Here is a 10,793-nt window from a genome sequence, read left to right as displayed (position 1 = left end):
TCATTACTTCTGTATGATGTCTTCCATGTTGCTGCAGCTTCTATTAAGTGTTATATTGTTATTTCTTGCCCCAGTGCTGGATTCCCAGTTATGCTGCTCATTACTGCTGTATAATGTCCGCCATGTTTCTGCAGCTTTTAGTTAATGTTATATTATTATCTGTCACCTCAGTGCTGGATTCACAGCCTAACTGCCATTACCACTGTATAATCTCCATGCTGCTGTTGCAGTTTCTAGTAAATGTCATATATCTCCCCAGTGCTGGATTCACAGTTAGGGTATGTTCACATGCTTAATAAAAAAACGCCTGAAAATACGAAGCTGTTTTCAAGGGAAAACAGCTCCTGATTTTCAGACATTTTTTAAGCAAATCGCGTTTTTCACAGCGTTTTTTTATGGCCGTTTTTGGAGCTGTTTTTCCATAGAGTCAATGAAAAATGGCTCCAAAATCGGCTCAAGAAGTGACATGCACTTCTTTTTCGTGGGTGTTTTTTAACCCGTACGTTTTTAAAAAATGGGCACGTAAAAAATGCCCCATCATAGCAGAACGCCGTTTTTCCCATTGAAATCAATGGGCAGATGTTTGATGTCTGCATCAGATGTTTCGGACGTTTTTCGGCTGTTTATGGCCCGAACAATGGCCGAAAATAAGCCGTGTGAACATACCCTAACACTGATCATTACTGCTGTATAATCTCCTCCATGCTGCTGCAGCTTCTAGTAAGTGATATTGTTTTATGTCACCCAATTGCTGGATTCACAGTTTCACTAATCATTACTACTCTATAATATCTTCTGTAGCTTCTCCCTTCCCCCTTCTCATTGAGAGCACTGTCTCACTGAATACAGATTTTTGAAGTGAATTGAGAATGAATGGTTAGTGCAGAAGGCAGGAGACGTTTCTGATATTCGCATATACTATTGAATTATAGGGAAAATAAGGAACGAGAGTTACACTTTAATCATTTTTTTCTTAGCTAAAGCTTGAAAGTTAATCCGCAAGTCTGTTTTCCCAAGTTTACCTAGCCTTATGACCCGAGGTGAATCTTAAAGCTCCTGGTTCCTAATGCTAAATCAGTAACGGGGGCTCCCAACTACCATGTGCCATTTTCAATACTGGTGTCTTGGGCCAGATGAGCTTTTGTGCGTCCTCAGGCACCAGGGCCCAGGTGTGACTGCTACCTCTACACCCCTTATAGCTAGGCCACTGCATCATTTTATCTGTGCTTCAACTACTTCTTGCAAAAACGTATATATACTCATTAACATATACCATTCTCTAACTAATGTATATTTACTTGATTGATACAGAAATAAAGATTAATTAACAATGGTTGAATTCATTATTTATATGTTGTATTATTTTTTCTAAGGCCTCCTTAATATCTTTATTCCTCAAGCTGTAGATCATAGGGTTAAGTAGAGGAGTCACAACATTGTAGAACAGGGAGAGAAGTTTCTTTGCATCGTTCATATTTAGAAATAAATAAATACTAATAAGTGAGCCATAATATAAAAACACCACCACCAGGTGAGAGCTGCAGGTGGAGAAGGTCTTCTTTCTACCAGATACAGACGGGATCTCCTGTACGGTGAAGATAATATACACATATGAAATGATGATAACCATGAATCTGCAAATTACTAGAGGAACAGCTATTAAATTACTTTCCATTTTCACTATAAAAGTGTCTGAACAGGAAAGTTCAAGTATCGGGTCAAAATCACAGAAGAAATGGTCAATGATGTTTGGTCCACAAAATACTAAATTACTTATTGTTAAAGAAATCATCAATATTATACAAAAAACAAACAACCAAGAGAGAAGAATAGTTTTAACACAAAATGTGAGGTCCATGACGGAGGTGTAATGTAGAGGGTTACAGATGGCCTGATACCTGTCATAGGACATCACGGACAGGAGAAGACATTCTATTGACTCTGTGGCTAAAAAAACAATAAAATTGTATCAAACACCCGATAAAAGAGACAGAACTTCCTCCATACAGCACGATACGGAGCATGTTGGGTACTATGGTGGTGGTGAGTAGGATATCTGATAATGAGAGTTGTGTGAGGAAGAAGTACATGGGAGAGTGGAGTGACCGGCTGTAGGACACAACTAGAATGATGAGGAGGTTTCCACATACAGTCACAAAATAAGTTAGAAGCATCAGAAGGAAGAAAAAGTTCTTTATATTGTGTACATTTTGAAAACCCAAGAGAATGATTTCAGTCACAATGGTGATGTTAGAATATTGCATATTTATTATTATTATATATTTTTTTAATTGTATTATTTGGCCAAAAATCAAGACTAAATGAGTTGCTAATAATATTAAAGTCTTGCATTGATGGGTTGTACCAGAAGATAGAAAGAGAAGAATAAAAAAAGTTTTTCTAATTCCGTAATTTATATTTTCTAAGAGGATTTCTTAAGGAAAAACTGTGGTCAGGAAGACACAATGACCTCTACCAGTCTTCTCCACACCCACACTTCAAAACCAGAATAAAATATACTTATTCAGCATACACTATCCAGTGCAGGATCCGAGCCGTCATCTTTTCCTCCAATTATCTTTAGATTGGAGGCTTATATGGGCAGATCTATATCTTGTCTTCTATACTTCCCAATTTCCCCAGTTGTTGTTAATAAAAATGATCAATATATTTTAGACAGACTAAAAAATGATGATATTTTGGTATAGAATAAACATTAGTTGCATAGGGTGTCTGCAGAATTAGAAATAAATAAATTAAAAAATAGAAAAAGTTATTTTTATAGATTTCTGGAGTTAAAAATTGTTTAAACGTCAAATTAAAAAAATGTTGACAAGCACATAAATTCAAAGTCATTGTGTATTGAAAATATAATTTTATAGAATACACTGATAACTCAATGCCTTCACCAATGCTGTCAAATCTTAGCAGGAGGATTGTGGTCTCAATGGATCCTAAAGCTGGAATAACAAATAGTGTTTTTCGTGGAATTTTTGGCAGGATCTCTTTTTTTGTTTTGTTTTTTTTTTTGCTGAAAGAGCAGCTAGATATTACGTTAAAATCTATGGTGACAGTCAAATATTTTTTTAGATTATAATTTTTTATCGTTTAAGAGATTTGTGAAAATGTTTGAAAAATTTTTCAACCTTTTGCTAACATTTTTCACTATTTAGTGTTAAAATGTTTGAAATGATCTTTATATTTTGGAAAACAACCCAGAAAAATTCTACTTACAATAGATAAATGTCTCAAGATTTTTGTGTTCTCTTTTCCAGTTTCTTGGTTTTAGTCCTGAAGAAACAGATTATTTATTTTGATCGTATGATTTATGTTTAAATGGACAGAATTTTTTCTTGTCTGTGTAATCTAGATAAATACTCTGATTATTTTTCCTTTTTATAAATGATGAATTGTGATAATGCTATAAGAAGCCGCACACTATAAAATAAAAGCGCCACCAAAAAGAGATGTAAAAAATACAATTAAAAAACACATGAAAAGCTGAAAAAAAGTGTGTGTGTGTGAAGGAGGCCTAAGGCCAGGATCACACACACAGCTTCGAAGCAGTTTTTGTGCCTGTTTTTTTCTCAATTTTTTCTAGCCAAAGTTAGAATTGGATCCAAAAGGAAGGAAAAGTTTAAAGACAGACTGATGCATGTCTTTTTTCTTTTTGTGTCCTTTTCTGTGTTTGGCTCAAAAATTGGAGCAAAAAACTGCCACAAAAACTGCATTGAAATTGTGTGTGATCTTGGTCTAAGGCTGGAATGACATGCACTTTTTGATGCACTTTTTGAATCCAAACACAATACAAAAGACATATCAGTCCTTGTCAGTCCTTACTTTTTCATTCAATGTTGGGATTGGTGGAAAAAACCTTGAAAATCTGTGTGTGTGTGTGTGTGTGTGTGTGTGTGTGTGTGTGTGTGTGTGTGTGTGTGTGTGTGTGTGTGTGTGAATCCAGCCTAAAGAGAAGGAGCATAAAGTTAATCTGCACTGTGTGGACCCATTTCCACAGGGAAACCTCTCTACAAAAGACCACCTCTTTGAGACGAGCCCTTTACCCAGACCAGATTTTCTGTGTCAGATTTTGAGTTCCACCATATAATATGCATACTGGACATCTTATTTGAGACAACCACCCCCCTAGAAAAAAATATTTTCAATGCCATTTTGGGTTATGGTCTCGAAGAGGTTTCACGGTACCTACAAAAATGACAAAAAACGCCAAGAGTAGAAACATATCACCATTTTTATTATTATTTACATACGAAAATGATAAAAAATTAGTCACACAATGGAAAGGGCGGCATCACCGTTTTGAAAGTATGGGATATCATTGTTATATGGTAAATCCACCTGTGTGGCAGTAGGAGTCATGAGTATTTCTCATTTTTTTTATTTATTTGTCTTTCTTATAAAAAAAAAAATCCTAAAATTATTATTACATTGTTTTTATCATAAGTGAATTAAGAAAGTGAAACAAAATTGAAGAGGCAAATAATATATTATTGTAAAAGAAAGTGCAATGCCTTTCCTTTGGTCAAATCACTTTTTAGATTATTAATTTCAATTAAGAGATTTGTGAACATTTTGGAGAATTTTAGAAAAATGTTCAACCTTTTGCCAACATTTTTGTCTATTTAGTGTTAAAATATTTGAAATGATCTTTATATTTTTTCAAACAACCCAGAATAAAATATACTTACAATAGATAAAATGTCTCGAGATTTTCGTGTTCCCTTTTCCGGAGTTTCTCGGTCTTTGTCCTGAAGAAATGGATTATTTATTTTGATCGTATGATTTGTAAATGGACAGAATTTCTTCTTGTCTGTATAATATAGACAAATACTATGATTACTTGTCCTTTTTATAGATGATGAATTGTAATAATGGTATAAGAAGCCGCAGAGATTTCAGTGTTGTTCCCTTAAGGTTGACATATATTGTCATTAAAAAAAAAAGATAATTATAACTAATAACCTAATGAAGTCATAGAAAACCTATTAAGCAGAGCTGAATTTGTTATTTAATGTCTTCTATTCTGCATTGTGATAGTTGACTGACTATACATTGCTACTTACACACTTTTTAAAGCTGCTGATTAGTTTAAAGGGGCCATGTGACACACCATGTGACTTGATAGAACCAGGGAGTGTTTTCTCAGCTTTCAGGCCCCCTGTTTGGTACATTGTGAGGTGTTTAGTGGGTATAATTGTACCGACTAGAATAACTCTATTATACTTATGTCTGAATTTTCTAGATATGTTACTGGGACAGGTTCCTTTAACCCCTTTTGGACCAGGTTGATTTTGGCTTTCGGGACATGAACTTTTTTTATTATTATTATTTTGACTCTTTGTATTCTATTCCTGAGGATTACTTTTTTTAATTTATTTTCCTTTTTTTTAAATTAATTATACATTTATTTATTTTTTTATCTCCCTATCAGTACAATATCCTGTGCACTTTTCATATTTTTTAAAACCCATTATTAATTGAGACTTTTTTTATTTTTATCTTTATATGCCAGTAAAATACCCTGTGTACCAATAATATTTTTAAAAATCCAATCTTTTGATTTTTATCTCTATATGCCAGTACAATATCCTGTGTACTAATAGTATTTTTTTTCATTTATTATGTGTTATATTGTTTTGCTCTAAATGCAAGTATATTATACTGGGTACTAATAGTACATAGGCAGTTGTTAGGGCTTACCTAAATATGTTGCCTAACAATGAGGAATATGGTCAGACAGCCTTGGGTTTCTTCACTGGACCCTGAGCTGTCTGCCCATACAAGTTATAGGCTTTGATCCTTTTAGAGGGCATACTTGTGATTCAATAAAAAGTACTGCAGCACAGCCGATATACAGTGGTTGGAGCCTTCTGCTTCCAGCACCGACCACTGCATAGCTTCTGGCATCAACCGGAACAGCTTTTCGGTTCATGGTCCTGGTTTCGGACCCCCACCGATCATATACTGATGATCTATCTTGTGGATAGGTCATCGGTATGAAAAACATTCCCCAACCTGGACAACCAATTTAATAACAGCAGGAATTATTCCCTTTGTTATTGATAGTGACCAATGTCCTTATAGTGGTCAGATCAGGAAAAAATTATCTGGTCTATGGTCAGATTAATTGTATTTTTCGGTTGACATTTTTCAGATTAGAAAAAGATTTCTATGCCCTCAGCCAGGCCTCCAGATAATGCCTTGCCGAAACGCACTGCGGTTATTCCTCCCTTATACAAGCTTGGCGTTAAAGAGATTGAATGGGGTTGAATATGTCAGACACAAGTTTTGCAATCCGGGCATTTCTGATTATACGGACCAAGACTACTTGGACGGCTGATTCGACCCAATCGGACCCAAAAATTAGATTTTGTAGGATGTGTTTTATTAAACATATAATTTTTGGAAGCATTTACTAAGTTCCGATATTATGAAGTGAGCATGTTGATGCTATATTTTCAAGGGACAGTATTGAAAAGTTGTTTCTGTAAAGGATCTGCCAGGCACAGCTTCTGTGTCAACGCCCATAGGTAATCAGTCTGCACCTGCTTCTATGTCTGTGAGACTGACTCCATCTTCCACCACTCAGGGTGGCAGGCTTAGGAGTGGGAGAGCCTATCACAGCCTGGTCAGATGGAGCTAGCTCCCGCCCTCTGTCTATTTATACCTGCCTTTCCTGTTCCTCCTTGCTTGTGATTCTTCTCGTTTGGTTTCCTGGCCCTGCTGCAGCTTCTTGAACTATTTGTCCCTGCTTCATACTGACCCTGGCTTACTGACTACTCTCCTGCTCTGCGTTTGGTACCTTGTACACTCCTGGTTTGACTCGGCTTGTTCACTACTCTCCTGCTCTGTGTTTGGTACCTCGTACACTCCTGGTTTGACTAGGCTCGTTCACCACTCTTGTTGCTCACGGTGTTGCCGTGGGCAGCTGCCCCATTTCCCTTAGCTTCTTTGTACCCTTGTCTGTTTGTCTGTCGTGCACTTATTGAGCGTAGGGACCGTTGCCCAGTTGTACCCCGTCGCCTAGGACGGGTCGTTGCAAGTAGGCAGGGACTGTGTGGCGGGTAGATTAGGGCTCACTTGTCTGTTTCCTTACCTCCATCATTACAGTCTCATATTAGAATACAACTAAATATATCAATATACTCTCATGTAAAAGGGACTATTGTGAACATTGTGTTTCCATGATCAGTGTTACTGAGGACATATAAAAGACAGCATCAGGTCCACCTCATTCTTTATGATAATCCATCCAGGATGAAGATCCTCTGGTAATCGGTGGCAAGAGGTCATTTGCCAGACATCCAGTATGGTCACTGGCAGCTTGGAGAACATGGCTCTGATTACTGTGTACAACTGATAGGACAACCAGTCATTAACCAAGACAAAATTATATCCATATTTGTAAAAAAATAATAAAAATAGGACCATCGGCGCTGCACGATGAGACAGAAGATTGAACGATTTAGATGACCATCATAGAAATATTTAATGAAGGGCTACGCGTTTCGACACCGAACTGGTGTCTTCATCAGGCCAGTACAAACTGTGCAGAAACATCATACATTTATATACATACTGGGAAGCAAACAAGAACCGCCAAAAACACAGCAGGTCAAAGGTCACAGGTCAGATACAATACAAATTGAAACACATAAAAGAAAAAACAATAATGATAGCTAAAAATAGCTAAAATTATATCCAGTGTTGGCCGATTTAATGAGAATCTTTGTATCAGAGCTACGTTCCAAAAGTTGTGTTACAGCTTCTCGAATGTGCCGTAGTCATCGTATGTACAGTCTTACTGGATAGGTGATAAAATGAGCCCAGCAGTTCAAGACGATGACCATTCCCTTCCGAGCTGCCAGTCCATCCAGCTCTGTAGCAATGTAATGTAGCTCTTTAATTCCCAAACGTTTCATACGCAGAGGCTTCTGGTGCGCTCTCCATTGTACCAGATAGTTATTGTCTGCATCTGTCGCTATTAACGGACCTGAGTCCTGGAGTACATGGAGACTTATCTGCTTGAGAGCTATATATATATTTATTTTTTTTAAAAGGAAGAGAATTTGGACATTAACTACATAAATATATAAATAAATATAAATATAATATATAAATAAATATATTTTACCTGGGGCGAAAGGAGACAACAGAGGGCCCCTGTGCAAGAACAGTATATGGTCACCTTGCTCCATAATTGCTCATCATACAGCAGTTAGGCCCCTGGCTGCCGTGGCAGCCCATTGGCGGCCGGAGATCGCATTCGCGGGCCACCGATTACTGACAGAGGGAGCCCCAAGCCCCTGTCAAACCACTTAAATGCCACAGTCGCTATTGACCGGGGTATTCAAGGAGTCAGATGGCCGGGATTGAAGGTTTCCTGCGGTGATAATGCAGGCAGAGCTTCTGTGCCCACATGATCACAATCAAATACATGCATGGCGGAATGCGTGAATGGTTGCCTTTCCATGCCATACTTGATTATGCACCAAGGTGTTAGTAATGTAATAATTAATTGGTCTGGTTGTTACATATGTGGAAATACCAATTATGTGTACCTTTTTATTTTTTTAACATTTATTTATTATTGACACTTTATTTATTTAAAAAACAAAAAGACTTTCCCCACTGGGCGACTAGACTAGTGGTACATACATGAAAGGAAGGAATAACCATTTAATTTATTGTGAAGTAAAGAAGAATAATAATCATTTGATTGTATTTTATATTTTATCTACTATCGATAGAGACATGAAAAATCCATTTGTGACATTTGGCCACTGGGGCGGCCACAGGCTGGTATCACTAGGCCTGGAAAGTTCAAAAACCATGGGACTTCCCACCCTGGTAATGCTAGCCTGCTACTGCTCTGTTGAATCTGGCTAGTTATGAAAAATGGGGGAGGGGGGGCCATGTTGTTTTTTTTAATTATTTAAAACGTCAGCTCCTTATTATTGATGATTTTATCTTGAAGAGCTTGAGTTAAAATTGGTTTCAATTCCCTTGTAAAATGGCTGTGGGATCTGTATCTAAGATCCTGTAGCATTCCCCATGAGATAAGTTTTCCTGACACATTTCAATGTACTTGGGCCTATTCATGATAATGATATTTCCCCCCTTGTCAGAAGGATTGATGATTATTAAGTAATTTTTCTCTAAATCCAACAAAGCCTTAAAATGAGCACTGCATAAGTTGCTATATCTAGGATTGATTTCCATTAGTCTTGAAAGACCCTCGAGCACCATTTGTGGTTTCGTACTTTTTCGACTCAAGTTGGTAAATGGGCCAGTTCCTATTTCACTTTGACCCATATTCCACAGTTCTTCAAAAATATAAAGGTCGGGTAAGTCTGTCTCATCCATACCATAATTGCAACATTTGTTTCTATCCACAATTTTCATAAATTTCGCCCACCTTTGCTTTCTAGTAAATAATGCTTTATCTTTGACCCATGTGAACAAGTCAAATCGAGCCGTAGAAACAAATGAAAGTCCTTTAGCTAACAACACAGTCTCTTTTTGTGTGAGCACCCTGCTGGATAGATTAATAACCTGAAGGTCATCATGAATACAAGGTAATTGTGCTAACCGAAGAAAGAGGGCATCCAATACCTGAGGTACCAGATAGATAGAAAAAACAAAGGAAGTAATCCAGCGCTGAGTCCAGTTGTGAGTTAAAAAGGAAACGTTGTTCCCATCTTTATTGAAGTAGTATGATTAAAAATCGTAGGGAGACGCAGTCCCAGAAAAATTGTGAGTAGGCAGTGGCTTCTTTGCCATGATTAAGAGCACAGGAGCTGCTCGAAACGCGTAGGCCAGGGCACACTGCCTACTCACAATTTTTCTGGGACTGCGTCTCCCTACGATTTTTAATCATACTACTTCAATAAAGATGGGAACAACGTTTCCTTTTTAACTCACAACTGGACTCAGCGCTGGATTACTTCCTTTGTTTTTTCCATTATATACCGCCAGCCGTAGCGGGAATCCGAGCAGAGAGTCAGGAGACGCGCATACTGGTGAGCTGGAGGTTTCCTCCCTTCATTTCTTCCTACCAGATAGATAGCTATAGATTCTACCTATAAAATGAGAAGATCCTTTCGTTCCCGTAAAAGATATTGCGTGATGTGGGGACGTTGCAACAAAAAATGCTGATGCTCATTGGATGCATCCTGACCAGATGCTCCTCTCGAACTTCTTTGTGTCCTGTTCCCACCTCTTGCTCTCCCTCTGCCTCTATATCTACCACCTGTAGATACCCCTTTGCTTTATCTATCAGACCTTCAAAAGCATCACCACAGGACTCAAATATTATAACTGGGAATACTGGGGCAGTATACCTGGTTACTTGTCCATGTCCCCTAAACCGGTTAAGGACACGGCCAATTTTGGCCTTGAGGACTGAACATTTTTTTTTATATTTCCCTCTTTGCATCCCGACGCTCATAGCTTTTTCATTTCTTGTATAACGTAGCTGTATGAGACTTTGTTTCTTGCGGCACGAGTTGTACTTTATGTAGGTAACATTTTTTTCTACATTTACATTATCGTTTAACTTCTATACATTTTTATATTGGCAAAAACGTAAAAAAATAAAGTTCCGCTGCAGTTTTCTTTATTATTTTTTTACACCATACACCTATCATCATAAATATCATTATACATTTATTGCACAGGTTGTTATGGATGTGGGGATACCAAATATGCATATATTATTTCATGTTTTGGGATTTATATTTTGAAAAGTTTATTTATTATAAAAAATGTGTATC

General features: G+C 37.2%; 1 pseudogene; it reads right to left on the bottom strand.

Annotated features, from left to right (window-relative positions):
• Positions 1-1,324: 1,324 nt before the first annotated feature.
• LOC142750750 (olfactory receptor 11L1-like) lies at positions 1,325-2,264 on the bottom strand (annotated as a pseudogene).
• Between the last annotated feature and the right edge of the window lie 8,529 nt (positions 2,265-10,793).

This window comes from Rhinoderma darwinii, chromosome 3 (genome assembly GCF_050947455.1).
Source record: "Rhinoderma darwinii isolate aRhiDar2 chromosome 3, aRhiDar2.hap1, whole genome shotgun sequence".
NCBI lineage: Eukaryota > Metazoa > Chordata > Amphibia > Anura > Rhinodermatidae > Rhinoderma > Rhinoderma darwinii.
This window is presented reverse-complemented; position numbering and strand designations above follow the sequence as displayed.